Source organism: Mixophyes fleayi, chromosome 11, assembly GCF_038048845.1.
Source record: "Mixophyes fleayi isolate aMixFle1 chromosome 11, aMixFle1.hap1, whole genome shotgun sequence".
In the NCBI taxonomy this organism is placed as follows: Eukaryota; Metazoa; Chordata; class Amphibia; order Anura; family Limnodynastidae; genus Mixophyes; species Mixophyes fleayi.
Window position 1 is genome coordinate 7447868 of NC_134412.1, and position 6018 is coordinate 7453885.

Below are 6018 nucleotides of genomic sequence, written 5' to 3' on the forward strand. Positions count from 1 at the left end.
TCTCTATTCAGAACATAAGAAAAATCACCACTGACATTTAAATTATCGGGACAATTGTAATAGGAACCTGTGTTCCGCCATAATAATGATACAATTCCTTTGCTCTTATTAATAACTAATCTCATTACTTATTGGGATATAATGCAATTTGCATCTTTTTCGTTATTTTAGTCACGTTGAATAATACACACCCGTGACATCTCAGATGTACTTTAGAGGCATTATTTCACTCAATCTTTTGAGCTTTCGCCTTGTACCATACGCATCCCAACTAGAAATCCGTAAGAGCGACTTACGCGATCCCTGTGTTTGACAAGGCTATATATATATATATATATACCGCCTAAGTATTACACATCTATTGACCTCCACATCAATAGCCCACCATTATGTGTTAATCGCTAAATAAATATCTATCATTTACCTCACTATACTGCATTATCTATATAAACATCCATTCATCCTATTCATTCCAGTTATCTAAACATAGAAAACAGGCATAAAGATACAAGTCTTTTACTTTACAAAGATAACCAAACATACAATGCATAAATGCATACATACCATACAGATAATACATTATAGATTCAACAGACATAGGGGCATATTCAATTAGCTTTCCAAATCGCGGTAACGTGCCGGAACAGCCGCAAAACATAATACACGTAACCGCAATAACGTGGATTTTCGTTCGCAGCCCATAGGGTTGCGTACGAAAATCCGCGTTAATGCGGTACCGTAATACCCACAAGAACGCGCACTTTTCACGGTAACGCGCGTTACCGCGAATCGGAAAGCTAATTGAATATGCCCCATAATGTTAAAACTTCAGAAGTATATAATATCATATTTTGTTGTCTGTGTATATATATATATATATATACATACATGTATGTACTAGTGTATATGCCGTAAGAAAGAAATGTATATGAGTGTATGGTCAGTTTTGCTCTTTTGTGTAGTGTGTGTTTAGATGTAACAAGAGAAAGAATGTGTTTTAAGCAAGCAGATGTTCGTGTATGTTTAAATGTGTAAGCAAGCACATGTTCGTGTATGTTAAAGTGGGTAAAGAGAAATGGGGTTAAGTGGTAGATAAAGAAAGATTAAATGAGAGAGAGAGAAATATATGAGATAAATTAGAGAGTGCATAATGCATGTGTGTGTACCATGTGGTCATGTCTAGAGAGAAAGAGTTGGGGAGATGGAAACTAGAGTCCATTGTAGTGTAGATAGGGGATGAAGCTATTGATAAAGGGGTGGAGATTTGCGCTCACCTCCTAATGGATGCAGGAGTTGCAAACAGGACCAGGGATCCCTCCCTAGTGATACAATGGCAAACAATATTTTCCTGTGAGCTCACTGGCTAAATAATTATGATACCAATATATATTGTATAGTGTGTCAGATATATATTAGTTGGTAACCTCTAATGATTGAATACTACTCAATAGTTTATAAGGTCTCTTCATTGATCCCTATCCATATATTAGCTAAGAACAGGCAAAGAAGCATTTAATAAAACAAATGTGGATCATAATATTACATGTAGTTATGCTATGTTAAAAATTCAATTCAGGATAGAGCAGATAAATAAACAGTACAAGGCCTGGTAAAACATATAGCGAGTCCACTAATGGACAAGCTATTTTGATAAAATGTGACCTTTCGATTGCCTATATATAGAAATTAAAATAGAAATAAAAAAAAAAAAATATATAGATATCTTAGGTGTACAGTGCTATACAAACGGAGTTCAAAACAATTGAGACATCTATAATGATGTTGCCTGAAATCCCCAGGCTGGGATGATATGATGTTGATAAAATAGTGTAACCAGATATCTCAATACAATCATGCAGTGGTAGTTATGTCCATTAGGGGATGAAGCTAGCCTTTGTAAAGTATGTGTGAAAAGGTTACTTAAATAGATATAAACTTTACATATATGTGTGCGTGGGTTTCCTCCGGGTGCTCCGGTTTCCTCCCACACTCCAAAAACATACTGGTAGGTTAATTGACTGCTAACAAATTGACCCTAGTCTGTGTGTGTGTGTGTTTAGGAATTTAGACTGCAAGCCCCAATGGGACAGGGACTGATGTGAGTGAGTTCTCTGTACAGCGTTGCGGAATTAGCGGCGCTATATAAATAAATGATGATGATTATGAAATAAGAAACGCAAGTGCTAAAAAAATAATTACAGTCATTATATTTCATGACATTAATTTGATATGCAAAACACAATGCAATAGTTGCCACATATAAGTTAAATATATGACCACATCCAGTGATAATCTGCATGTAACATCCATCTGCTTCCCTACAATGGTGTAACCTCTAATGAGGAGCAAAGTACTTACCTGACAGGTTTGGAACAAATGTGTCGAATTGAATAACAAGATGCATAGAGAAGTTCATCAGGAACACAGCAATTAAGTAATCAGGTCAGTCCTGACGTTGCAATGTACACTTTATAACATAACATTAATTATTTATTACTTGTTTAAGTGTCTGGGAAACTTGTCACAGTTGTGAAATTGTAAATTGGGAAACCTAAGTGTTGCAAGTTTAAACATATCTTGGGCAATAGCCAAGACCTATAAAAACTTTTTTCAGTCGTATATATACAGTCTCCATACGCAGGTAAACACCGACAGACATACAGCTATTTACTGGAGACTCAGAGGTATATGACATCCATCTCTCTGCCGCTTGCTCTGTCCCTCGTTCTCTGTCTGTGTCTCTCTTTGTCTCTTACTCGTTCTTCCTCCTCTCTCCCTAATCCCTCTGTGTCACTATATCTCTGATTAACCTTTTATCTCTCAGATTATTTAACAAATAATACTTACATCCAACTTTCCTTTCAGAAACGAGAGGAGAAAATGAAGACTTTTATTTTGTTTGCGGGCATAGGTGAGTTTTGTTACGATAATCCAGTATCATATTGTAATGTTTCATGTTGTTCAATCCATTGACAGACTTTGACATTTAGCTGAATTTTGCAAGAGTATTAGCACTGCATCTCGTTGCTTTGAAGAAAGTGATCAATACCATATATTAAAGAGTAACTGGTAATATTTACAAAAGCCTAGACTGCCCTGTGTTTTGGAAGCAATTTCTAAAGCAGAAATAAAGGTAGTTTTTTTTAATGGGCTGAAGTAACTATATCATATTTACTAAACTGGAGACATGGCCAATAAAGTACCAATGTATCAATTTCAGAAAAATTAGCGCTTAAATTGCACATATATTGCTTTTTTATTCATGAATGTATTTTTAAAAAAAGATCATTGTTCATTATAGCTTTATATCTTGTTTAGTTTCTGGAGATGTGAATGATATCATTTAAATGTATTTGTCTGTCTTTAGAATATTAACGTATTATACTTTTACCCTCTAGTTCTGTGCTTGGCATTGGTGGAAGCGGACTACCACACAGGTCTGTACAACTCTGTTCTATTATAAAAAAATAAAATATCCTTTGTTTAAATTCTTTTGTATGACAAATGTGCAAGGTAAACTACCCACCCACACTAAGGCCACGACCCATAGGGCTATTCCTGTACTGTACATACTGTTCTACTTAATATTCTTACACGGAACTGAACCTCATCTGCTTTTATTCTCAGTTAGTGCGGAGTGTTTCCAGATGCTGCTAACATTCAAAATTCCTTCATTTTAAAGAATAAAATTCTGCAGAATATGGGAACCAGTTAATTTAAATTCCCAAACAAACAGGAAAAAGCACCTGACTTTATTTACAAAAGCACACTGGATGCGCGTTGGATATCTATTTGGTTTTCCAATATGTACCGCCGTTGTTTCTATATGATCTTCCCAGCATACTTCAAGGCAGAGCCATCTTAACACATGGGCATGCTGGGCAGTGGCCCCCACAAACATAGGGGCCCCATAGGATTGGCAACTTTTCAGTATATTATTCCGGGAGATTTATTCAGAACCTTCAAACCCTCTTTATAAAAACATTTAGGTGGACTAATCACATAAGTATCAGATGTTATCTGTACATGCGATCTTGTTGTTGTGAAAACATATCTTGACCTTGACGTAAACAACGTACACGTACTAATTGTACATAGGTGGGTGAGTGGTTGGGTAGGTAGGGCCCCTGTGCACTTTTGCCCAGGGAACTATAAGGCTGTTAAGATGATCCAGCTTCAAGGCCTTTATAGACCAAACTTGTCCACTATGCCGGAATCTCTGGAACTCTGGGTAGATCTCCCGGACTAGCGCGACAGCCGGCCATTTTCCAGCATACTGCCCATCATGAAGTGGGCAGAGTCACGACGGGGGCGACGATGACATAATTTGCAATGAATCGCATCCCTCAGCACTTGCGGGATCTCACGGAGGAGAGAAATATAACGTAGGCAAATATTTTGCAGACACCTCCGCAAACTAGACGAGCTCCTCGGTGGGCACGTGATAGGAAATTCTGAAGAGGCGCATTGTGTAAGAGTGTAAAGGTCAAATGAAAAGACCTCCTATCAATTTAGAACCAGTTTCATTAGATTTGCAGGATTTCTCCTAAAATATTTTAGCCTCATTTACAGCTTAAATTAGTCATGAAAGTAAGGGGACACCGGGAACGTATTTATTATAGGTGTCACTGTTATGAGTTTGAAGTTCTTTGACAAAGCGCGACTTGAAATGCGATTCTCCATCAAAGTGCAACTGGAATGTGCAAAATGTGACCCATTATATATATAAGACGAGGCAGATCTTGGTCCATCTGCGCAAATCCAGGTACTTAGCGCCACCAAAGAGGATTTGCAATTATAGTAAATGATTTCCTCTGTGGGTGGATGATAAGTGACTGACCACATTGTGTGCATCAGACCTTTAGATAATATTTGCTATTTCTTTTCCATCTGCTTGTGTAATGATTTGTTAATAATTGATGGGGTCTGAGTAAAACCGTCCACTGTGGATTTGTAAGTTTCTTGTCTTTTTTCTTTTAATTCAGAAAAGTGTCCTGGACCTAACGAGGTGTACGTGAAATGTGCTAACAATTGTCCAGTTACGTGTGCAAATAGGCATGACCCACCCATGTGCATTGCCGACTGCAAACACTCAGCATGTCAGTGCAAGCCGAAGTATTACCGTAACAGAAAAGGCGTCTGTGTACCTCCAAAACATTGTGACTGAGCCTACTCGACACAGGAATTGCATGTAATGATATACATGTACACACATGCACTCATGTGCGGTATATTCTGTTCAAATTTTAATAAAGTTGAGGTCCTTCCAATCTCCTGTCTGTGTTATATAACTGGGGTCAGCTTAAAAATCCTTTGACCAATGACTGCTTTCATTATGAAATAAAATCTGTATATGGGAGTGATGCAAAAGTACTTATGTAGAACAAAATAAATGTTGCACGTGGATGAGATATCACAGATGGTGAATTGTATCTCTATTACAGGTGAAACTGTACGAGGTCCTCTTAGTAAATGCAGATACATTGCAAAACAAATTATAATGGCTGACATGATATTCAAGTTTCTGATTGGCTGACATGCATCACGTATTACAGAGGGGGGATTACATCTATCTCACCAGCAATATCAGCACAGACCACAGCGGGTGCACAGACTAAATGGAGACAACAGGTCTCAGATGGCAGCTCACCGCTCCATAGCTCCGTCCAGCAGAATGAGGGATAATGTACATTGGACAGTGTCAGCCACAGAGCAAGTTCTAAGCTAATCACCCTTATTGGGAACCTCAAAACTCCCACCTAACACCTTATTTCTGGGTATGATCATAGATGTGGCTGCTACACTCACAATGGGCATCTTCTTATACACACATGGATAACAGGGACACACAATCAGGAACAATGTCAATATAGATGTTGTCTGTGTTCAGGATGTTGACCTATAAGACTATTCTCTGTGTAGACCACAACGAATGACAAGATAAGAAGAAAGACAAAGTATGTTAGATTATCTGTCAATGTTATGTGAATACTTTACACATTTATACATAGACCACTT

The 6018-nt window shown here is 37.7% G+C and overlaps 1 long non-coding RNA gene across 1 annotated transcript; it reads left to right on the forward strand.

Annotated features, from left to right (window-relative positions):
• Window positions 1-2624: 2624 nt before the first annotated feature.
• Window positions 2625-5270, forward strand: LOC142106962 (uncharacterized). The gene is made up of 4 exons (XR_012679826.1): window positions 2625-2684; window positions 2866-2911; window positions 3399-3437; window positions 4986-5270. It is a non-coding gene; the product is annotated as an uncharacterized LOC142106962 (long non-coding RNA).
• Window positions 5271-6018: the final 748 nt, after the last annotated feature.